This window comes from Mustela lutreola, chromosome 1 (genome assembly GCF_030435805.1).
Source record: "Mustela lutreola isolate mMusLut2 chromosome 1, mMusLut2.pri, whole genome shotgun sequence".
Classification (NCBI taxonomy): domain Eukaryota; kingdom Metazoa; phylum Chordata; class Mammalia; order Carnivora; family Mustelidae; genus Mustela; species Mustela lutreola.
The window spans coordinates 252,357,446-252,383,581 of NC_081290.1; the positions used below are offsets into that span (position 1 = coordinate 252,357,446).

Consider the following 26,136-nt stretch of genomic DNA (forward strand, 5'->3'; position numbering starts at 1 on the left):
ATTTGACAGAGGGAGACACAGTGAGAACAGGAACACAAGCTTGGCTGAGCAAGGAGCCTGATACAGGGCTGGATCCCAGGACACTGGGATCATGACCTGAGCTGAAGGCAGAAGCCCAACAACTGAGCCACCCAGGCACTCCTACTCATGATTTTTCAAAGGCCTAGTCTCACAGTTATTATTTTTTTCCCCTCCATCTATTAAAATCTTCTTAGTCTTCAGGAGCTATGTCAAATAAAACTACAAACTTTTAATCACATAGCATATTGGTAATAATTAGACTATAGTTTGATACACGGGATATATTGGATATTCAATAAATGCTGATTGTACTAAATAAAATTGCATTATTCATTTCATTTAGAACTGTTCAGTAGTTAGGTGTTTATTTGCCCCTGAATCACAAGTCATCACATTTTCCCCTGAATCACAAGTCATCACAAGATGACTGTGGTCAGAGACCAAGTCTAAAACATATTTGCATGGAGAACAATGTTGTGTATGTAACAGTTTCGAGATACATTCTTCTTATTAAATTTAAGTATTTCTTTTTTTCTTTTTTTTTTTAAAGATTTTATTTATTTATTTGACAGAGAGAGATCACAAGTAGGCAGAGAGACAGAGAGAGAAAGAAGGGAAAGCAGGCTCCCTGCTGAGCAGAGAGCATGATGTGGGGCTCAATCCCAGGAGCCTAGGACCATGACCTGAGCCTAAGGCAGATGCTTTAACCCACTGAGCCACCCAGGCACCCCATAAATTTAAGTATTTCTTTTTTTTTTTATTAAATTAATTAATTTATTTTCAGTAAAACAGTATTCATTATTTTTTCACCACACCCAGTGCTCCATGCAATCCGTGCCCTCTATAATACCCACCACCTGATACCCCAACCTCCCACCCCATGCCCCTTCAAAAACCTCAGATTGTTTTTCAAAGTCCATAGTCTCTCATGATTCCCACCCCCTCCAATTAACCCCAATTTCTTAAGCACAGGGAAAGACATGTGACTCAGGGCCTTCCAAAGATTACTGGAAACACATCTTTAGTTTAATAAAATTGGGTGTAGGGACGCCTGGGTGGCTCAGTTGGTTAAGCAGCTGCCTTTGGCTCAGGTCATGATCCCAGTGTCCTGGGATCAAGTCTACATCGGGCTCCTTGCTTGGCAGGGAGCCTGCTTCTCCCTCTGCCTCTGCCTGCCATTCTGTCTGTCTGTGCTCGCTCGCTCACCCTCTCTCTCTCTGACAAATAAATAAAATCTTTAAAAAAAATAAAATAAGATTAAGAGTCACTTATGATTTGTCTCCCTCCCAATCTCATCTTGTTTCATTGATTCTTCTCCTACCCACTTAAGCGGGGGAGGGGGGTTGGGAGAAGGGGGGTTGGGGTTATGGACATTGGGGAGGGTATGTGCTTTGGTGAGTGCTGTAAAGTGTCTAAACCTGGCGATTCACAGACCTGTACCCCTGGGGATAAAAATACATGTTTATAAAAAAAATTAAAAAATAAATAAATTAATTAAAATAAAATAAAATAAATAAAATTGGGTGTATTGATTTGTTCAATGAGGGAAAACTCAGAGCTTGAGGAACTATGGGGATGTCTTAAAGGCATGATTTGAACTTGTGTTTTAAGCTTTTCTGTGTATTGTTGCTATCGGGAAGGAAGGATAATTCTATGATTCGATACTCTTATAATTCTGATCTAGTAGTAAAGAAGCATGAGGTAAATTTAAAACTGTAATTTGTAAAGAAACAGTAGTTACTCATAGTAGAAATGAATTATGGAAGTTCTTTGTGGTTGGTGGTGGATTGCTTTGTTTTGTTTTGTTTTTGGTTTAGACAATGTTCTCATTTTTTATTACTACATGATTACTCAGAATCTTCTTTTTATCTTACTTTACCATGGTCATTAAGTGGCCTTATCTGATGTGGTATCTTTGGTATTTTTATGTTCAACAGCAGTGCATGGTTTAGCGTGTTCACTAGACCAAGTCAGAAGCTACTTTCCTTCTCATGAGTGAGTGGGACAGCCAGATCCAATCCAGACCTCTATCAAGTAGTTGGTTATAAAGGAATGTTGGGGATCACTGCCTGCTATGGTCAACATCATCGTCTCCAGTAGAGATTATTATTGTGCATGTACTGTGTGTCTAGCCCTGTACACAGAGGTCTGCAATCGTCTTCCCGTGTCATCCTCACAGCGATGCTACAGAAAGTGGCTACTAATCATGCTCACTTCACAGACCAATAAATTACCCCACCCAACCACATTGCTAACAATTCTACTCCTTTCCCTCAATCATCTAATTTACTTCCTCTCTATTTTCAAATCCCAGCTCCACCAGTAGTATAAAACATTGAAGAGCTATAATTCCTATGAAATTTCACAAATGTCAGGAGGCTAAGTCCCCTTAAGATATTTAGAAGATGTAGAAGATTTGGTACACCACCACAGAGCAGAGCTCAACATATTCTGATTTACTTTCTTTTCCCTCAACAACAGAATATTTGCAGGCATGCGGCATTTAAGCTTTCTTAATATATAGCACTTCTTACCAGAACATTTTAGAATTAAAAATAAAGAAATGAACTAATTTTAATAATACATATTTTTCAAGGAATAATTTATTCAATACTTTGTCCTTCGTAAGGCTGATTCTACTGATACCTAAGATAGAATTAAGGAAGGAACTTAAAAGCAAAAAGGAGACATCTTCCTGCTACCCATAATACTGAAGTTACCTACATTATCTCAGTCTTTTGGGACCATGATTCTGAGTCCACTTCTACTCTCCAGTCTCCCTCTAGAGTTTTTTAGTCTCTTTAGAAAAGTGATATCCCTCACATCTGGTTTTTGAAATCAGCTGTAAAAACAGCTGTAAAAACAGTTCTCAAATACAAATAGCATGAGGAGAAAGTAGAGCCTAATTCTTACAATAATTTACAACTTTATGGGGCACCTGGGTGTCTCAATCAGTTAAGCCTCCGTCTCTTGATTTGGCTCAGGTCAGGATCTGAGGGTCCTCAGATCTAGTTCCGTGCTTAGTGGGGATTCTGCTTGTCCCTCTCCCTCTCCCGTTGTCTCCCTTCCCCTCCCCCTTTGGTTCTCCCCTTCACATATTTGTGCTACCTCTCTCTCTCTCTCTCTCATAAATAAATAAATAAAATCTTTAAAATCATTTACAGCTTTTAAGAAATAAATAGTTCATGCTTGACTAAGTAAAGAAGGGGAGAAGGAGGACATAAGCAAAATATCCCAGATAGCCACAAGGTTATGAGTTATCACATTTTATTAATCCTTAACGCCTAGTACACTGCTTAACACACAGGAGTACTCAATAAAAAGAAAGCTTGCAGAGGACTTACAGCAGTTAGACGAGTAAATTGGATTTTGGTCCTTATCACAATCCAGCTCACTGATCATCATTCAGGGTGACTTTGGGAACATTACTTTAACTCCCTGTGCTCCATTTTCCACGCAGTATAATACTACCTAGTTTTATGTCCTGCATGCTTTGAGAATGTCAGAGTGTTATAAGAACCAAGCTTTATTTTCAATTACGTTTGTATTCAATTTTAATCAAAATCTCGTCCAATCAGTTCTTTTCAGAGACACATTCCCAATTTGAACTTTCAGATTTTTCCATGAATGGCTGAAGTCTCTGTGTCACTCCAGGTAGCTGTTTATGGGCAGCCTGATTTCCTTAAACAGCACAGAAACAAAGTAGATGTAATAGTAAGACTAAAAAAATAAACACCTGATTTAAATACAGATTTCAGATTTCAATGTTTCATGGCTTTTAAAATCACCTGACAGGCCAGAATACCATAAAACAAAATGTGTCTTTGATCATCCCATGGGGCAATGCATGGAAACATACAAAATCCCCGTATTTAAGGGGCGCCTGGGTGGCTCAGTGGGTTAAGCCTCTGCCTTTGGCTCAGGTCATGATCCCGGGGTCCTGGGATGGAGCCCCACATTGGGATCTCTGCTTGGCAGGGAGCCTGCTTCCCTTCCTCTCTCTCTGCCTGCCTCTCTGCCTACTTGTGATCTCTCTGTGTCAAATAAGTAAATAAAAATCTTTAAATAAAAAAAAAATACCCTTATTTATAATCTCAAACTGAAGATCATGAAGAGGAAAACTAAACAGCAGGACAAGGCTTAGTATGGAACTGAACTTTGAAGACTCATGGAACTGAATGAACACAAGGTTTGCCATCGAGTGAAATCCCATGTTATAACGAGAAGAGGGAAAGTGAAGTGGGTCAGACAGCTGCCGTCACTTTCACAGAGGCCAGAAAGAATAAAGTAAAATGGAATTTCAAATGTGGTTTAGAAAGTCCTCAGAGGTTGATGGGATACTTTGTGTGGGCTTTTGTACTATAAATCGATCCTCATGAAGGTCTGTTGTCTGACTCTTACTTTGTGACTCGAGGGATAAAATTCCAATCGGCCAGGGCTAAGGCACATGTGGGCTTCTAAAAGGATTTCTTGTGATGAGCACTGAGCATTGATTAGAAGTGTTGAAATACTATATTGCACTCCTGAAACTAATATAAAACTGCATTCTAATTATACTGGAGTTAAAAATAAATAAATAAAATCTTGAAAATAACAAAAATAAAATAAAATGAAATGAAATAAAAATATGTAGTATTTTTTTAACCCTATTTAAATACAAGAGGTTCTGCCGGCAACACAGTGATTATAGTTAACATTGTACTGTATATTTGAAAGTTTGTAGGAGAGTAGATTTTAAGTATTCTCAGCAGACACACAAGATGGTAACTACATGAGGTGATGGGTATGTTAATTAACTTGATTATGGCAATCATTTCACAGTGGATATGCATATAAAACTGTCACACCTACAGCTTGAAAAGTCATATTTTTCAATCTAAACATACAAAATTTTTGTCAATTTTACCTCAATAAAAGTGAGAACAAATAAAGAGCCAAGCACACACACACACACACACACACACACACACACAAAAGAGCCAAACACAAGAATGAAGAAAGATGAGGATTATTTATTTCTCAAAGGAAAATCAGTGTTTATTTTAGAAGTAAGATAATGGAGATAGGATAAACCAAAGAAAAAAAGTTCTAATATTTATATTAATTTGCATTTATATTTGTATTTGTACATGCATTTGGAGTATATTTATTATATATAAAGAAATACACAAATATACATGTTTGTATAAATGTCTGTATGCATACACATACATACACTACAATAACTCACTTCTTTCTTACTCAGCTAAAACTATTTGAGTCCCAGGTATTTGTTGATGTTTGTGTGAGGGTATCATTGGGTGGCATTCTGCATGAGATCTAGGTTTTGCTTAGTATGTGCAGAGGCACATTTGGGTGATCTGACTTCATGAGTCATATGACCTACAGTTTGAGTCAGACACCTTACCTTTCTTGGAGTAAATGCCACAAAGATCTATAACACACATTATTGTATTTCTAGGTTTTGTGGATGAATTACAAGAAGCAATGAAGCAATTATATAATTCAATCTATCAATGGAGACTTAATAGAGTGATTATTAATGCCTTCTTTAATGTTGTTCTATACTGCAGGTTTTCTAAGTGAGTAAATTAAAACAAAGCAAAACGCAGGATAGTATCTTCAGTAAAACCTGAAAATAGGCAGCTTTAAAGATGGGGAAGCTGGTTAAGTCCCATATCAACATATTTCATTACAAAAGTTTTATTTTATTTTTTCATTGTAAAAATTTTAAACCAGAAGAGCTTAAGATAAGCCCTTATCATGTCTTTATTGTGTAGTTTTCTCATTAGCAGCAGGTATTATAACTCTAATACAAGGCATTTACAACATTTGGTGAACATAATTAAGATCCTTAAAGAAATAAGCTTAGGTCACTAAACTATGTATTTAGTTTACATGCATATATATATATATATATATATATATATATACACACATTTGTACTTACATATGTGTATGTTTGTGTGTGTATATATAAATAAATAAATAAATAAATATATATATATATATATATATAGTGAGTAGTGTACATTGAAAGAGGCAGTTTACTAGTTTACTATATGGTGTGATACATACAAAAACAAAAATAAGACTGGATTTGGATTGAAGTCAAACCTCTACAATTAATACACTATTGTCTTCAGGCTTAAAAATGCAAAAGTGAAAACCAAAAATATGTTGAACTGGGTTAAAGTCAGATGTTGTTACCTTTTAGCTGTATGACCTCTGGAAACTTACGTAGCTTCTGAGTCTCTTTTCTCCAGTACACATAGTCATTAAATAATTTCCTATACATGAAAAGAATAATATAGAAGTTACTGCTCCTTGTAAAGGAGCACAGTTAGCCCTTGAAAATTCATTATAGATCTCCAATTCAGTAGAATTTAGCCAATAACACAACTGGTTAAATTCTATAGGCTAAGTAAGCTATGACTTATGTTATAAAGGTCATAATACATAGCATGTTTTAAAAAGCATTTATTAAGAGAATGAATAATTCATTTTAAGAGAAGAGATAAATGAAAAGAATAGGTGTAGCAAAACCAGGGCCAAACTTAATTATGTATGCAGACATTCTGCAAATTAAATCATACTCCTCAGATGGGATTATTTACAGTGAAACCCTGATGGATGTAATTGTCTCCCAATCCTGTTAGATTATGGAGAGTGGGTTCTCTGTAATTTTTTTTTTTTTTTTACATTCTCCAAAATCATTTATCTAGGTGTAGGAAGAGAAAACTTTTCCCTTCTTCCCTTCTAGATTCTTCGCTGGTCTAATTAAATTGATATAAGACAGACCAGCAGGAGAAAAACAAGTTGAATTTAGTACTACAGGAGTCCCAAAGATATAAGACTCCCAGAAGTGACCAAAGCAGATGGTCTTAGTACCTTTTAGACAAGGAAACAATGTATTTGTGAAGAATTGGCAAAGCATAAGCGTTTGGGCTTGGGGTAGCAAGTTAGTGAAGAAGTGACAAGGTTTGTTTATACAGCCTTTTGGTCCTAAATTTGATATCTCTGACATAAAGAGACTTTATTTCCTGCTTTCAGAGGGAAAAGCGGGGGGGTCAGAGTATCCTTCATGCACTGGTAATTTCTAAAGTAACTTTGATTCGGAATCATTAATATGTCAAAATGGCATATTTGAGGGTGACGTATTCTTTCTGTCACAAACTGATGTGCAGGTTCTCCAAAGGGCTCTTGCTCATCTGTGTTGGACTCAACGGAGTATAGAAGCTATCTGCTAAGTATCCGAGTAGCAGGTGGATGTTTGAAGCTTATGTACAAGTCCTCTGCTACTAATATGTCACTTATGGATTTGAGTATCCCTGTGACTGGTGACTTAATATATTTGATGATGACAAGTTATGGCCTTATAGGTCCCCAAGAAGAGAAAACTTCCCCTGAAAGGAAGAGTGGCATTAGAATTCAAAATATTTCTTTGATCATCTAAAATTGCAGGGATTTTGAAACCTTACCTAGGCCCAAATTCTAAGAGGTGTTTTCCTAATACTCCTACGGCCTTCTAAATTGGATGACTTTTATTTTTCTTGCTGGAAATGGATAATGGGCCAAATAATTTCAGAGTTACTTGAAGACATCTGATGCAGTAACATACTCAAGACTCACTTTGTACGAACAAATCTAAGAAAAGTTCATTTTGATATTTCTTGGGTTAATATGATTGATAAGGATTGTTGTTTAGTGCAACAAACAATATGAACAGACACTTCTCATATTGCTTTCTACTAGACATACTGTCTAGTAGACATATTGTTCTTTGGGTGTTGAGTTTGCTAAGTTCTTTATAGATTTTGGATTCTAGCCCTTTATCTGATATGTCATTTGCAAATATCTTCTCTCATTCTGTCAGTTGTCTTTTGGTCTTGTTGACGGATTCCTTTGCTGTGCAAAAGCTTTTTATCTTGATGAAATCCCAATAGTTCATTTTTGCCATCGCTTCCCTTGCCTTTGGCGATGTTTCTAGGAAGAAGTTGCTACAGCTGAGGTCAAAGAGTTACCACATCATCTTTATCCATTCATCTGTTGATGGACATTCAGGTTCTTTCCATAGTTTGGCTATTGTGGGCATTGCTGCTATAAACATTCAGGTGCACATGTCCTTTTGGATCACTACAATTGTATCTTTAGGGTAAATACCCAGTAGTGCGATTGCTGGGTCATAGGGTAGCTCTATTTTCAACTTTTTTAGGAACCTCCATGCTGTTTTCCAGAGTGGCTGCATCAGCTTGCATTCCCACCAACGGTGTAGGAGGACTCCCCTTTCTCCTCATCCTTGCCAGCATCTGTTGTTTCTTGACTTGATAATTTTAGCCATTCTGACTGGTGTGAGGTATATCTAACTGTGGTTTTGATTTGTATTTCCCTGATGCCAAGTGATGCAAAGCACTTTTTCATGTATCTGTTGGCCATCTGGATGTCTTCTTTATATACAATGGAATCCTATGCAGCCATCACAAGAAGTGAAATCTTGCCATTTGCAACGACATGGATGGAACTAGAGGGTATTATGCTCAATTAAATAAGTCAATCAGAGAAAGACAATTTTCATATGATCTTCCTGATATGAGGAATTTGAGAGGCAAAGGAATTTGAGAGGGGGCTTGGGGGTTAGGGAAGGAAAAAATTAAACAAGATGGGATCATGAAGGAGACAAACCATAAGAGACTCTTAATCTCATAAAACAAACTGAGGGTTGCTGGGAGGAGGGGGTTAGGGAGAGGGTTCTTGGGTTATGGACATTGGGGAGGGTATGTATTATGGTGAGTGCTGTGAAGTGTGTAAGCCTGATGATTCATATACCTGTAACCCCTGGGGCTAATAATACATTATACATTAATAAAAATATATTAAAAACAACCTTAAAAACAGAAATTAGTATAAGTAAATGTGGGGGGAAATCTTTAATTTCACAAGTAACAAAAAGATGATACTTTTTAAGTAAATGAAAATTTTGAAGTGATGCAGATTAATGTTGAAGGCCATTTACCCTATGTTAGCGATTTAGTGAACATGAGCGAATTATTTGATCTTTTTGTGATAATTTCTTCTGGAAAAGAGAAAATTGGTAAAAAATGTCTGGAATACTTGCCTTGCATTGAGCACAATGAGATACCAACATAAATGTGCCATACAGTAAAAAAATGTACACATTTGGTGTTATTTCTTCTCATACACATTTTCATCCCAGATACTGATCATATGCCTTTGTAGAGAATGCATTTCAAATGATTGCTTTCTAAATGGCCACTAAGAAAAGCTATCATTAAATATATATATATATATATATATTTAAGGTGGTATATATATATATATATATATATATATATATACCATAGAGATCTACTTCTGTTTAATGTTTTGTTTTTACTTTTTTATTCTGAAATAATTATATTTTCATACCCACTGGAAAGATAGTACAGAAAGGTCCTCTGCACCCATTACCCAATTTTTCCCAATGGCTTCTTCTTACATAATTATTGTAGAGTATCAATATTAGAAATTTGATATTGCTACAATGTATGCACATAGTTCTGCAGTAGGTTTTTAAAAATGGCCTCCCAAAGACTTATTCAACTCCTGATCCCAAGAATCTGAAAATATTACTTTAGATTGCAAAAGAGTTGAATATTAACTAAGGTGTGATTAAGTTAAGGATCTTGAAAGAAGAAATTCATCCTGGATTGTCCAGTTGGGTCCTAAATGATATCATAGTTGTGGGTGACTATGTGGGTGACTATGAGAAGTTGTGGGTGACTACGGACAAACATAGAAGAGAAGGTGAAGATGGAAAGAAACAAAAGAGATGCAATCGCAAACCAAGGATAGCTTCCAGCCACCAGAAACTGGAAGAGGCAAATGATGAGTTTCCCCCTACAACTTGTGGAGGGAGGGTTGCCTTGCCAACATGTTACTTTCAGCATAGTGGTACTGATTTGGGACTTCTGTCCTCCAGAATTTTAAAAGAATAAATTTCTGTTGTTTTCAGCCATTCTGGTTGGTGAGAATTTGTTTCTGCAGCCACAGGAAACTTATACAAGTTCCATCTCATTTTTATCATATGGAAAGATTGGTATAACTACAAATGCAATCCAGACACAGAACTATTTCATCACAACAAAGATCTTCCTCTTGATAACCCTTATAGTCTCTGCTTTTAAGAATTTTTAAATTATTTTTTGAAATATATACAAGCATAGTGATCTGAAGGGGCACGTGCACCCAAATGTTTATTTATAGCAGCAATGTCCACAATAGCATACTATGGAAAGAACCTAGATGTCCATCAACAGATGAATGGATAAAGAAGAGGTGATATATATATACAATGGAATACTATGCAGCCATCAAAAGAAATGAAATCTTGCCATTTGTGAGGAGGTGGATGCAACTAGAGGATATTATGCTTAGCGAAATAAGTCAGTTGGAGAAAGACAACTATCATATGATCTCCCTGATATGAGAAAGTGGAGATGCAACGTGGGGGGTTGGGGGGTAGGAAAAGAATAAATGAAACAAGATGGGATTGGGAGGGAGACAAACCATAAGAGACTCTTAATTTCACAAAACCAACTGAGGGTTGCTGGGGGAGTGGGGTTGGGAGAGGGTGGTGGGGTATGGACATTGGGGAGGGTATGTGCTATGGTGAGTGCTGTGAAGTGTGTAAACCTGGAGATTCACAGACCTGTACCCCTAGGGCTAATAATATATTATATGTTAATAAAAATCTTTAAAAAAATTAAAAAAGAAATATAATGTCCAGGTTTTTATTTGTAGTTAGTGAGAAGTATAGAGAAAACTACACTTAATTGTAATTTTAAACATAAATGTAATTGAAGATGAAAGTCCCAATCTCTTATGGTAGTAGAAGTCTCCAGAGTCTGTTGTTAACAAAGTGTGCTGTGGTTTCCTTCCCAAGTAATATGCAATTCACATGCGAGTCCAATTGTATATGCCTAGTTATATCGGTTGTGAATTTTACTGTTACCCAAAGGCAGGTACACAGCTTGCAAAACTACTCATATATTTTAATGGATATTAAAGACATTATGTCTACTCTGTATTTATGTTTTAAATTTAAATCTCATTAAAAGAAGACAGTGGGTTAGCAAAACTGCTTCTCTTCAAAATAAAACTTTGAATAGGAGAGGGTATGCATTTGTTCCAACAAATAACTAGACATTTTTTTAAAAAGGAAATGAGATTTTTTTTTTTTCAAAATAAAAGTTATCGAGGGCTGCAGTTTTATAGGAAACTTGAAACAGATAAAAAAAAATCAAAAGCATAATAACCCTAATCCGGCAACCCCACCTCTCTGCATTCATTACTGATCTATTTATTATTTTATTATTTCTATGTGATGAGTCTCGCCAAAAGGAAGGAGTCCAGGTATGGGGTTGGCAAATGCCATTTGGCCTTAGTATACATTTGTGGATGCTGTTCACTCCTCCCTCAACCCCTTTCCCCCTCTAGAGTTTGCCTCAGATTACTATGCCTTTTTAATCACAATAATATTTTAGACAATCTCTTTGGAACATACTGGTCTTCCAAACACTGGGTAATCAGGTCAGGGACACCTGCCTGTGACTCTAAGCCTGCGACAGTCCTTCCCAATGAACTCAGCGTCACCTCCTATGGCGCACTCAGGTTCCACTCCTGGCAGATTGGAGTTCTCTTCCCCACCACCCCTCCCCAGCCCGACCCTCCCCATCCTCTAGAGAAGCCGGACCCAAGAATCCGCCTCTTTGGGTGTGCAGCGGAAGACCCGAGCGCGCGGGGCCATCGCTGGGCATCCCCTCCACTCTCCAACTCAAGCGAGAGACAGCGCACCCTCTGGCCTTGGGAGCAGCGGCGCCCAGCGATCCCCGGCAGGGCTCTCCTAGGCCGCCGGTGACATCACTGGCGAAACGGATTCCAGGCGCCCGGCTCCTGGTTTTAAGAGACGTAGGTCGGTCAGTCCGTCTCTGCCTGTCGGCCGCGGAAGAGGGCTGCTCTTCGTGAGTTCCTGGGACACCGGAGGAGGAGGGAGAGCGCAGGCAGCGAGGGAAGGAGGACCCCGGCAGGCGACAGCAAGGAGTTCAGCCCCGCGCACTTCCCTGCTGCCTCCGCTGCTCGCGCTGGGCCTCAGCACCAGGTGAGTCCGGGAGCGCGAGGGACTGGAGCCGAGGGGCTCTGCCTATGTGAGGCTGGTCCTAGTGTGAGTCACTTATGGGAGCCAAAGGCACACAGTTCAGCTCTATGCATCTCCTGCCTCTGTTAGAGAGTTGCTGGGATCAGGATTCTGATCTGCTGGGGCCATAAAGGCCTTTTGGAGGACAAAGGATTTTTCTTACCAAAGACCTGTTTCTCTCCAGCCCTAAGAGTAATGAGCATACAGTCTACAAGTAACAGAGACCAAAGAAGTAGGATAGAATCAAAATACAGGGAGGAAACTGTTACCAGGGAATGTCCCTGCAGCAGCAGCCTCCTAACTCAGGTGCTTGGGTTTGGGGTATAGAAAGCCAGAGAAAGAGGACTGGTTCTAGGATACCTGAAACCTTGTACAAAAAAGAGAAGAGAGAGGAGAGAGAGAGGAAGAAGGAGGGAGGGGAGAGAGAAAGTAAGAGGGAGACAGAGACAGAGAGAGAGAGAAGGGAGAGAGAGAGAATGAGGAAGAGAGAAAGGAAAGAGAAAAAATGCACAGAACTCTGCAATGACCAGGTTTAACTTCTGGAGGAAGCTAAGTGGTGTAGAGAAAGAATGCATACACTTTCATTTGTGTGTCCTCTGACCTGAGCTAAATAAACAGCAACAGGGCCAATTATAGTTAGAAACATTTAGAATACTGAGGCTTTCTCACTGACTCCAGATGTGGCCTTTTAAAGGTATTATTTATAGGTAAGAGACTATGCACATTTTAAGTGAACAGTCAAACTGAGTTTGGACAAACATATGCAAATTACGATACAGGATATTTATGTGCATCACTTCAGAAATTCTCTGAGTATCCCCCTTCAGGAAACACCCCCTCACATGTAAACCCTTTTCTGACTTCTGCCACCATAGGTTAATTTTGTCTGTTCTTTAAATTTTTATAAATAGAATTATGCAGTATATACGCTTTGTACAGTTTCTTTTACTAGTAAAAACAGTCTCAAATTCATGTGTATTTTCGAATCAGTAGATTGCTCCTTTTTAGTGCTGAGTGATATTCCATCGCATGAAGAAAGCACAGTATGTTTTAGCCTTTTACTTACTCTTGGGGCATTTGAATTGTTTTCAGCCTTGCCTTATAAAATAAAGTTACTAAGAACATTCTTGTAAATCTTTTTTCAGGTATTTGGGAATCAATCTCTCTCTCTCTCTTTCTCTGTAATTGCTGGGTTATAAAATAGGTATAATTTCACAATATGAAACAGAGGCCACCTGTTTTTCAAAGTGCACCATTTTTTAGTGTGACCAGCAAGGTAAGAGCAATCTAGCTGTTCCCCCATCATTCACAACACCTGGAATTTTAATCTTCCTCATTTAGCAACTCTAAATTATAGTTTGCCTTTTCACTTTATTTATCATGCTCTTTGCAAAGCAAGTATTTTTTCATATTGGTGAAATCCAATGAATCATCTTTTAATGATTAACGTTTTTTTTCCTTATCTAACAAAAATTTTCCTACCACAAAGTCTTAAAAATATTTTGCATATTCACTTCTAGAAACATCACCATTTTAGCCCTTATCTTTATGTCTGTGATCAGCTCTAATTTTATGTATTTGGTAAGAAATAGGGGTCAGGGCATTTTTGGTTTGTTTGTTTTATTTTTCCAAATGGATATCCAGTAAGCAATTTCAACATTATTTGCTTAAAAAGCAATTCTTTCCCCATTGGATTGCACTGGTGTCTGTTGAAAAGCATTTCACTGTACTTGTGTGGGTCTATATCTGGTATTGTGATTTTGTTTCATTGACCTACTATCTATATTTATAACTTGAGATTATGTACTTTAAGATATTTTTATAGAACTTCTTAAAATCAGGTGATGTAATTTTCAATTTTTTTTCTTTCTCAAAATGCTTGTTTATCTACAAATATTTTAAAATCAGTTTATTAGATCTATAAAATGTCTACTGGAATTCGATTCAAATAACAAAGCATCTTCAGGAAAGATTGAGGAGAATTGACACTCTAACAATTATAAATCCTCCAAGCAATAAGTCCGATATATCTTTCATTTATACGGATCTTTTAAAATTTCTTTCCGGAATGTTTTATAACTTTTAGTGCATCAGACTTGCACATTTTGGTTTAAATTTAATCCAGTGCAATTTATGTATTTTGGTGCTGTTGCAAATGGCAATACATTTTCCAATTGTTTGTTGTCAATTTTTAGAAATATGATAAAATCTTGAATATTTACTTTGTATCCCTCAACTTTGTGACATTTGCATAGTATCTCTACATATTTTGTTGTTGAGTCCTTAAACATATCTTATGTACACAACTATTTTGTCTGGAAATAAATATGGTTGTGTGTTTTTCTTTTCAATTATTATGTGCTTTTTTTTTCTTGTCTTATTTCACTAAGTAATTTCATTTGACTAGGTTCATTAGCACATACTGAATAGGAGTATGAACACCCTTACTTTTCCTCAATCTCAGGGAGAAATTATTTAATATTTCACCACTTAGTATTTTGATAACTATAAGGTCCTTTTACCAGAAGAAAAAGTCCCTTCTTCTCCTATTTTTGCTGGGAATTTTACACATGAGTGTTAACTTTTGACGTTTACTGCATCTATTATAACAACATATTTCTTACTTGTACTGTTATTATGGTGAGTAACAGTTTCATATTTGGTTGTAGAAACAATCATGCATTCCTGGGATGAACTCAATTTGGTCATTTTGTCATATAGACATTGCTAGGTCCTATTTTAATTAATTGATTAATTAAGACACAGAGACAGAGAGAGTGGGTGGGGGCAGAGGGAGAGGGAGAGACAGAATCCCAAGCAAGCTCCATGCCCATTTTGGAACTGGTCCCATGACCCTGAGATCATGAGTCAAAATCAAGAGTGGGATATTTAACTGACTGAGCCATCCAGGCACCTCATTAGTTTTTATTTCTAATGTCCTATTGATGAATTTTGTGTTATGTTCATGTATGGTATTGCTTTATATTTTCTTTTGTTGTAATATTCCTTCCATGTTTTCTTATCACTTTATATTGGTCTCAGGAAATAATTTGGAAAATTATATATTGTTCTACTTTCTGAAAAAAGTTTTGTAAGATTGGTGTGATTTCTTTCTTAAATGTTTGATAGCATATAGCAGTGAGCTAATTAGTGCCTAGTTTTCTTTGAAAGAAGATGACAATAATTCAATTCCTCATAGTTATAGATAATAGGTTTTCTATTTTTTAAATTCATTTTAGTAAGTGTGCTCTTTAAAGAGTGTCAATTATATCTAAATTGTTGAGTTTGGGGAATATGAAGATGTTCATATTTCCTTTTAAAATTATAATATTTATAGATATAATAGCCATATCCTCTAATTCATAATTTTAGTACTTTTATTTTCTTGATCAATCTTACTTGGGATTTTTCAAGTTCCTTTTTTCCTCCCAAAAATCTTCTATTGACTATGTTAATTTCTCTTCTTGTTTGTTATTTTTATTCCCATTCTTCTCTTTATATTCTTTCCTGTACCTAGTCTGAGTTTATTTTGCTCTTAATTTTCTAGTTTCTTATGGTAGAATCTTTTAAATTGCTTTCAAATTGTTTTATTTTTTAAGTATTAAATCTAAGCATAAATTTTCCTCTAAAACTGTTTTAACATTTCCTCATAAATTTGGGGGGTTTTATTGCTTTTTAAAATTCATGTTGAAATATTGACTAATTTTTTGTATGCTTTCTCCTTTGACCTATGGTTATTTGGGAGTATTCTACTGAATTTCCAATCACTTGGGAATTTTTACAATATCTTTTTGTTACTAATTTTTGCATTAATTCATTTTTCCTGAGAATGTACTCTATGATTTTAATCACATAAAATGTATTGAAGCATATTTTATCATCCAGCATATAATATATCATGGTGAATATTCCTTGTGTATTTGAAAATAATGTGTGTGTGGGGGGGGTTGTGTGGTTTCTTTTTTTCATTTGTTGTGCAAGGTGCTTCATAAATGTAAATTAAGTTAATTTCTGTGGTAGTAATTTTCAAAATTTCAATATTTTTATAAAAATCCCAAACTATGGATTAAGGATTTAGTACTGTCAACTTTTTTTCACCATGTTGTTTGAAGTGCCTTTCCGAGAGGCAAACACTCTTAGGTTTTTCTTCTTGATGAATAGACCATTTTATCATTAAGAAACTTCCCTCATATCTCTGGTAATATTCTTTCTTTTTCAACTAAAGTCCACTTTACAAGCTATTAATATATCATCTCCAGTTTGTTCTTTTCTTTCCAAATCAGTAACACTTTCAGTTTTTCTTTACCAATAATATTAGGACAGAGCCTGTTCTTTCTAGGAGAGTTACTTATTTTATGTATTTATTCCAATCATCTGTAAGCATTAAACAGAAAAAAACTTACATAATGCACCTTTATACTGGCACTTACTGCTTAGGGTTGGAGAGCAGGGGCACAAAGGTACAACGGAGAAGTTCTTACCCTGTGCTTCAGGGATCTGAAAGTCAGAAGATGGGCTGGCATAAGCCCTTTGAAATTGTTTGCAACTTCAAAGATTATGTATGTGTACATTTTTCTAGGTAGGAGATCTGAGCTTTCTACAGAAGATTTCTTACTTTCCCAAATAAGAACAAGACATAATTGAGGCAGCTTTCTTAAATCTGTAAATATCATGTGGATAGTTTCTCTCAATCAGAAGATATAACTCTAGCCACTTTGTGCTTAGCGCCCTAGCATAACTAAAACTAATTTGTGCTAATCCCTTAACAATGTTTTATCATTGAAATTTCGGTTGCTACAGTTTATGCCTCAGCAGTTTTTACATCCTTAATGAGCCTTTTTTTCTATTATGAAAATTTTAAAACACATTTGAGCAAAAGAGATTTTAATAAGGCCATAATTATCTCATGCGTATAGATACAAATTAGAAATAAAATAAATTAAAAAAGACAATGATCATTACATAAGGAACTATTTCTGCAGAAAGAGCGCTCAGGCCCTATGAAACACTCTCCTCTTTCATGTTCTTTATAACTGTATGTCAGAGTACATAGTATATGTGCATCATTGATTTGGAAATCATCATTGAAGAACAAGAGGATCCCTGTTATGGATGTGGGGGCAGGTGACTTAAATTTGGTATCAGCCCTTGCAGTATCGCCCATAGTGATTGTGGACAGGTTGTCTTCCTTAAGACCGAGTTTCCGCCTCTCTGGGACCAATGCTATCTATTGGAAATTGATATGTGTGAACCACATACAAGCACATAGGAATTTTAAATTTTATAGTAGCCATTAAAAAGAGTAAAAGGATAACAATGAAGTCAATGTTAATACTATATTTATCTCAATATCAATATTATTATCATTTCAATATGTAATCAATATAAAATATTATCAAAATGTATAATATTTTATCAAACTAAGTTTTTAAAATCTATTTATACTTTATGGCACATATCTCAATTTGGATTCGTCACCTTTCAAGGACTCAACTTTGACATCTGACTATCTTCTATTTTATTGGCTTATAGGCTTATATAAAATTACTGCTTTAATTCTATGAACATGGAAGTTAATGAGAAATAAAAATTCATCTTTAGAATTTTGATTTGTGGTTTTATTATATCTCCTGTGTCTGATTAGTATGTTCTATGATTTCTCTATCTTTTTGAAGACATGTAATAAAATCGTACTAATTGCACTCTTATCCATTACTGTGATGGACCAATTTTTAAGTATACATCTTTCTCCATGATATTAAAAAATTATTGTAATTAAAAATACAAAAAAAAAAATCGTACTAATTTAATAACCCTATCTACTAATTCAATCACTTGCTACTATGGTTCAGTTTGGATTGACTGAATTTCTCATTATGGATTGTGCTTTCCTGTGTCTCTGAATATCTGGCAATTTTTAATTGGATGGCAGTGCATTGTAAAGGTGACGTTATTTCATACTGCATATTTTTAGATTTTTTAAATGTTCCGAGTCTTGTTCTAGAATGCTGTTATTTGGAAACAGACTTATCTGTCTAGGTTCTGCTTTTATGTTTAACTAGCTAGGACTAGAAGGATGTCCAGTCTAGGGTTAATTTTGTCCACTGCCAAGGCAAGTTCTTTCTTAGCACACTGCCATGTGAATTATTAGATTTCTAGGTCTCCTGTGAGTGCTAGAAACTTTCCCTTGTAATGCGTTTGGTTGGTTCTTTCCTCGACCTAAAATGGTTTCCTTATGTGCACATAGTGATCAATACATCTGAGGGGAAGCAGAATCTGCCCTTCTAAGTGAGCCACATTGTTCTGAGCGGAAGGCAGTTAAGACCCAGGAGATCAGGAAAGCTTTCTACCTCTCCCCTAAACTGCCTACAAGAATATAGATAGGGGGCTTGAACCAGGAAGAGAACTGTTACCAGTAAAAAGACTTTTTCGCATGGTATAGGAACCATTTGTTCATCAAACTTTCGCTCTTCTCATCTTTGTGTAAACTGTCTTCCTCTCCTTTGGAGTCCGAGTCCTCTGCCCCTTTCTCCTAAGCTCAGACTGATATATAAAGCTGAATTACTTACCAGCCTAGGAGTCTCATATTTTTACAGGACTCCCATAGGTATGAAATTAAATTTGTTTTTCTCTTGTTAATCTGTCCTTTTCAGTTTTATTATTAGCCAGCCAGAGAACTTAGAAGGAAAGAAAGGAATTTTTCACTATCCTTCAATCTAGTGTAACTGGGCTTTCCTTTCAGTATAAGGATTGTTGGATCATTCTCAAGTATTCTGCTTTGTCTTCCTTTGCACATGAAAATATTTGAACTTCACAAAATAAAATTGGACGCCGCTAATATACATTATTTTCCAATAAAGTTAATACAATATGGACTGTTTTAAAGAAAGCAGTTCCTCAGTATCATTATATCTTGCTCCATTTATAGGTATTTAATTATTTTTCAATTGACTTTACAAAGAAACAGCCAAATTTAAATCATAGTTTTTCTGTGGAGCTTTCTGCCCCTTTTTCTAACTCTCGAGCTGAAATTTAATAATCACATATTTATTTTTCTAGAAAAAAAGAAATGCTCATAATTATGCACTTAGGCAGATGCTTCTCAATATATGCTAAAACTTACTATAAAAATTATATTTTTATATACATAATTTATAAACCCTCATGATGCAATAATATTCAAGACAGAGGAAATAACATTCCTAAAGTTGCAATGGTATATTTGCCTTCTGAGCATCTTATAATTTAAGTGTTTCAGAAATCTTTATTATTCTGGCTGCCAGAAAAATAATAATGGTTAAATTAGGTGAAGAAAACTAACTACAATTACTTTTTACTGTAAAGTTTCACAAGACAAAGGATAAAGTCTTTATTTCAAAAATTTGCATGTGTATTAGCACAAAAAATTAGAGTAGACATTCCTACTAGTGAATTTGGGCAGGAAATTTCTGAAATATAAATTTATCTCGAGGCTGTGATAGATTCTTCTTAAATTATCCTCCCCTGTCAATTCATCCAGAAAACAAAACAAAACAAAATGCAAGAATGGTCTTGAAAAACAAAACCCAAAGAATCAAAGTATAACTTGTTGGTATGTTACTGTTCAATTATTTATACTCCTGAAAACTTATGGCGCTCCATCCCTGTGGGCCGATTTGAAAATGAATATGGTGCTATCCATGGTTCATTTTGCCAAAGAGGTTATGATTTAATTGACTCTAATAAAAGGTCATTCTCTTTTCCCCTCCTTCTCTTTTTCCTCCTGTTCCCTTCCCTCTTTACATTCAACAGTCCTTGTTTACATTTAGTTATGATGCAGGCTAGAGTCTGAGCCACTCAGGTTCAGACAAGAACCACTTGCAAAACCTGCTGTAGCACTGAGTGGCAAGTTCATCTTTCTGCCTCTGAAAACAGCTTAGCTCCTCAGGTTACAAAACGTCTTGTAACCTAAGTTCTATGTAAAGCAGTATCTCTAATACCCACTTTGCTAGTACTGAGTTCTTTTCAAATGTTGGGGAACGTGAGATTGAAGGCGTTGATTCAAAAATGTATTATTCAGTATTTGCTGTTTTTTATTTAGTAGATCAAAAGAGCAACATTGTTTTAAGGTAACGTATGCAATTAGAAAAATGATAGTTCTTGTATAATATAATGACAAAGATAAAAGGTCTTCATTTAAGTATGAAATCTTATAAATTTTAAGGTTTTGTCCAATCTCACCTTTTCATGAACAGTTTTAATAGCTGAAGCACTGCTGCACTTATTAGTCCATAATTTTCCGCATATTGAACATATATTAGGGCCCTGGTGAGACTTTCTTTACTCAGCCTTCAGGAAAAAGCCAAGCATTTTGCTTTTTTTGAAGTGGCAAATCCCATAGATATAAGAAAGCTATTTAGTCTTGACAATTGGCTCTTCCCTTCAGGAGGTGGCAGGTAAAGTCAGTAAAAAGCAATTTAATGATACGAATAATAACCAATATAGAAGTTCATTTAAGGTATGCACAAATAACTGTGGTCAACGAAAGTAAACATGCGTTGGTTTAATGGATACAGCATAGAATGACTGCACTTTTTAAAATGCCTTCATTCTGTCGAAACATTAAATTGCTATTCCAAGACAGGCAATAATTTCCTTCACAAGGAAAAAATGTTTAGATATTCAAAGAAGTAATATGAAGTGTTCTTTAGTTCTTGGTGAATAAAGGACCAGTGGGATGCTTGAGAAGGCTTGTGTTTTATTCTGCAGAAGCTTTTTATTCCTTTGCGCTGTGGTTCTGCTGTTAGTTTCTTGGTTTGTTAAGTATGAAATGACTTGTTAGGGAGAGGGACTTCACAGGCAAGAGGGAAACTCTACCAACTTTTGGTAATTTTTGCTTCAAGCGAGTTTAGCAGATGGTTGATTGTAGTCCTTCCAAAAGGAGGCAACTTGGGGTTCTCTACTGGGCCCTCAGATCTGTAGCCATCATACTACACATTTATTTGTATTCTATTTTAAGAAAATGTTATATATTGATGACTCCTTGGCCGCCTCTTTTTCTCTCCTGTATTCTCACCTTAGTATCAAGCAAATAAGTTTGATGTTGGAAGCGGTTCCAGTTTAACTTCTCTGAAATACTCTCAAAGAAATTTGAGCTACTTTTCCTTAGTTCTGAGGGGGCAGAGCTGACACTCTTTTTTTTTTAAGATTTTATTTATTTGGCAGACAGAGATCACAAGTAGGCAGAGAGGCAGGCAGAGAGAGGAGAGGAAGCAGGCTCCCCGCTGAGCAGAGAGCCCGATGTGAGGCTAGATTCCAGGACCCTGGGATCATGACCTGAGCTGAAGGCAGAGGCTTTAACACACTGAGCCACCCAGGCATCCCCTAGTTTTCCTTAGTTATATTCATAAAATAAGATTTCCACAACCACTTCATATGACTCTCTATGCATTCATTTATTTGTGATCAGTTCTACACCATTCTGAAGCGTCAAACTGTAGGATTTTATTCCTCCTATATTTAGAAGATATTAATATGCCAGTGATTTTTTTTAGGGGGGGGGGTGAGTGCTACTTTCCTGGGCAAAAAGTGTAAAATGTTCCAAGGAATGAACAGTTTCCCTCTGCCACTCATCTTTCATCTCTGCCAACTGAAGTGCTGGAAATACTGTTTTATTTTATATTATTTCAAGAAAAAAAAATGGAAGCAAATTAATTTCACTTAGTAACTTTGAGTACCCAATAACTAGTCCACTGTGTGTTTTGTTTTTGTCTTATAAGGATGAAAAGTAACAGGTTTTAATAAAAGGTCATCATTTTTCTGGAAGAGTCTGACATGGACGGTACAATGGGAGGAAACCATAGAACCTCCTTGCTTTCCCTCATGTCATCAAAACAAGAACATCACCTCTACTGTACTGGCCTTTAAATTGTGTCAAAACATATATCATTTTAAGAGCACTTGGGTGGTGCAGTCAGTTATATCCAGCTCTTAGTTTCAGCTCAGGCAGCGATCTCAGGCTTGTAAGATCCAGTTCCCAGCTTCTACTCCCCACTGCCGTGCACTGGGCTCCACACTCAGCATGGAGTTTATTTGAGATTCTTTCTCTCTCTCTGCCCCTCCCACTCATGCTCTCTCTCTCTCAAATAAATAAGTCTTTAAAAATGAAACAAAATATATATCATTGTATAGAAGAAAATATAGATTATAGCATGAATATCAGTATGTTCCACTTCCTTAATTCTAGGAACTCTTGTCAAGCATCTTTGTCAAATTGTTGGGTGTTTCTCCATTTTACTAAAAATAATAAAAACTGAACCATGCATCTAATCATATGATTTAAAGATATTAACATACCCCTGATAATGTTAAGTGTGTCTCTCTAAGCAATCCCAGACATGAGAAGTAAGTAGAAGGTACTCCATTAGACAGAAAGTCTTTTGAGGGCAGAGTCCCAAGTCTTAGGATTCTCGATGCCCTGCATGGATCATTTTTGAGTCTGGCAAGTGTGACATATATACGTGCCATATATATATTTGAAAAGAAAAAGTCAGATTTTTTGTATTCTCAGCTGACTTCTAAGCACTATTCCTACTTTTATAAGATGCTGTGTCTTTTGGTGTTTATATAATACACTGGGAGAATATGATATGTTTTAATTGAGTCCCATGAGTGTTATGATCATACTTTTGACAAGAAATTTTGTTTCAGTTGTATTTCTAGTTTTAGTCCTGTCCATATAATTATGATACTTTTCAAACAAATTTACAGAGTCAAACTCTTCCAGATTTCTAACTTTAAGAAGTAGACAACATGCTTTTTAAAAAAATATCTTCTGGTTCCTCCTAATTTTGCACTTAGGAATTACTTCATTTATATTTACTATGTTCTTTTTCTCTGCCTTCTCTCTCTGTCTCTTTCTCTGTGAATCACACACACACACACACACACACAAACTGCAACTTGCTACCTTGTTTCTTTCAGCCACATAATAATAACCTGACACGGATTCTTCCTATACTTCTGAGGTGGGAAAGCTGAGGGGGACTCCATTTTAGAAAAGTTCCTTCTCTGCTGGTTTTCTGCTAGGTCCCACTGACTCATCTTCTATATTTTGCATGTGAATAAGCCACAGAAGCTAAGCTCCCACTCTAAGTGGGAAGCAAGAAAGTTAATCATTCTTTGAGTTTTGTCCTAGGCCCCCAAACACATGATAACACCTAAAGAGAGCCAGATCCCAAACACATTCCAGGTCATCAGCTGCAAACAAATCTCAGCTGATCATCAGTACTCCTTAAAGAATATCTGCTCTTTACCTGTCACTCAGCTTTGATCAGAACCTACTCTGGATTCCCTCTTAGACCTTTTTCTAATACAAACCCCAACCCCAAGTGATGGAGAGACTCACTCTTCTTTCCTTCCTGAGTCTCCCAGACACTCCATCTGCTCTACTCTATCACTTAAGCTGTTTAACAAAACTCTGTTTTCACTTTCTCTGGCTTGCATATGATTTCTATCCTGCGTGAAGTCAAGGAATATTTTGGCTGGTATTGCAGGACACTCCTGAGTTCTCAGACCCAGCCTACCTCCATCACTAACCATCCAATTCATACTTCCTCTTTCTTTCAAGGCAGATCATCTGATTGTCTCTAAGAAGTCTCTTCCTGACTAGCTTTCAGCTAGCATCACGTTATAGGGTGAATCTGCCATATGCTTGCATAAGTATTACCTTCTATTTATTCTTTTTTAAAATCTTACTTAAAATCAATTAATTAACATATGGTATATTATTAGTTTCAGAGGTAGAGTTTAGTGTTTCATCAGTTGCATATAACACCTAGTGCTCATTACATCAAATGCCCTCCCCAATGTCCATCACCCAATTACCCAATTACCCCATTCCCCCATCAACGCCCCTCCAGCAATCCTTAGTTTGTTCCCTATAGTTAAGAGTCTCTTATGGTTTGTTTCCCCCTCTGATGGTGTCTTATTTTATTTTTCCCTCACTTCCCCAAAGTTCATCTGTTTTGTTTCTTAAATTCCAATTATGATTGAAATCATGTATTTGCTTTCTCTGACTGACTTATTTTGCTTAGCATAATACTGTCTAGTTCTATCCACATTGTTGCAAATGGTAAGATTTCCTTCTTTTTTATGGCTGAGTAATATTCCATTATATACATTAATTCTAATGTTAAACTTTTCAGTATATATATTTCTCATGTAATTCTATTTATTCTTATATACAAACTCTTTAAGAACTATAATTCTGGTCTAAACTATATGTCCTACTGAACTATACCTTATATTAGTAAAACTTCTCAAATATACAACTTTAGGAAATAAGTTCCTTCTTTTTGAAGAAACATTTAATTTCCAGCATACCACATTATATATACTCATTTTAAATTAAAGAAAAGTATAAAGACAAAAATTAAAGCCTCCTATAATCCAAGTACGTGAGCACTGTTGCCATTTTTTTAAAAGATTTTATTTATTTATTTGACAGAGAGAGAGAGATCACAAGTAGGCAGAGAGGCAGGCAGAGAGTGAGGGGGAAGCAGGCTCCCTGCTGGGCAGAGAGCTGGATGTGGGGCTCGATCCTAGGACTCTGAGATCATGACTTGAGCTGAAGGCAGAAGCTTAACCCACTGAGCCACCCAGGCGCCCCTGTTGCCATTTTTTTAAACAATAATGAGTTCAATATATAAGAAAAGTTGAATAATGATTTGTGATTACATCAGTTCACTTAATAAGTTCCAAATTCCTTGATATAAATCAAGCTCGGAATTTAGATTAATTCTAAAAGCTGATTAAGAAAAGATTAATTCTAAAAGCTGAACTAATTTTGATAGTTCATGCTTAATAATACATTATAATGCAGGTTTGGTCATATTGCTTAACCTATCAGATTAGTAGTACATTTAGATCATTTATTTGGTTTCAATTAAGGATCTTAGTAAATAGGATTTATAAGTAAATTACCCAAAGGAAATAACTTATTACTTTGATAGTTCAAATGAGGATTTACCTAATTTCTCTGAGTGCATAATCTTCAGTTGACTTGTTTCTAAGTGTATGCCTGCATTAAAACTTTAGATCTTAATAAACCATCTCAAATCTTGGCCTTTAGAAGCAGGGCATGAGAAAACATTAGCTAAAATTGTGGCTATTATTTAAAGGTGTGTTTTGTTTAAATAAGGTAAAGATTTTGAAATTTACTCTGTGTGAAAACTTATCAAAATGCTCGTTAGGTGGAGCAAAAGGAGAAAGAAGGGGTGAACTGATTTTTTGTTGTTATTTATGACAAGAATGAGACAATGTAATTTACATTTTAAAAAAATTCTGTTGGATATATAATTCTGGCCCTCAAATTAATGACCTTGAATTCTGGAAGTGCTTCCAGAATTTAGCTGGCCAGTTTCATTGTTTTCTGCCAAGTGATAGAGGTTTTAATTGCTGCATTTCATTAGGAAAACAAAATAAAGCATAGTTATTACAGCCTGCACACTGTAATTTAAGTCCTATCTGTTGGTCTCTTCCAGCGACCACCCAATGTAATGGCATGAGACTGGTTTAACCAGGCATGGCCCAACTCAACTGCCCTTTTCTGTAGAAAGATTCTATCCTTTCAACTATTGTGACTTCTAGTTTCAAGTTTATCTATTTTTTTCTTTTCATTTAAATTCAGAGTTTGAATCTTTTATATAGACTTTAAGTAACTCAAGGTGAAACAATAGTCCTTTTCCTGAGATCTGCTATGCATAATACCACTGATATATTTATTGAACAGAAAATAGCATAGTTTGCACATTAGTCCATTAACTGCTTCATATTTATTGTTTTAGCATCAAGGGAGAATGACAACATGGTTCTAAAATTAAATCAACCCACCATGTTAGATACATAGCATTGAAAAGCTGTTTTTGAAATTAAAATGATGG

At 35.9% G+C, this 26,136-nt stretch overlaps 1 protein-coding gene across 2 annotated transcripts in view; it reads left to right on the forward strand.

Annotated features, from left to right (window-relative positions):
- The first annotated feature begins 11,845 nt into the window (after positions 1-11,845).
- The window catches only part of LOC131810486 (zinc finger protein 133-like), a 58,198-nt gene continuing 43,907 nt past the window's right edge, over positions 11,846-26,136 (forward strand). For both annotated transcript variants that reach the window (XM_059138512.1, XM_059138506.1), the window contains exon 1: positions 11,846-12,178. The gene's annotated coding sequence lies outside the window, so the exon portion shown is untranslated. The remainder of the gene's footprint in view (positions 12,179-26,136) is intronic.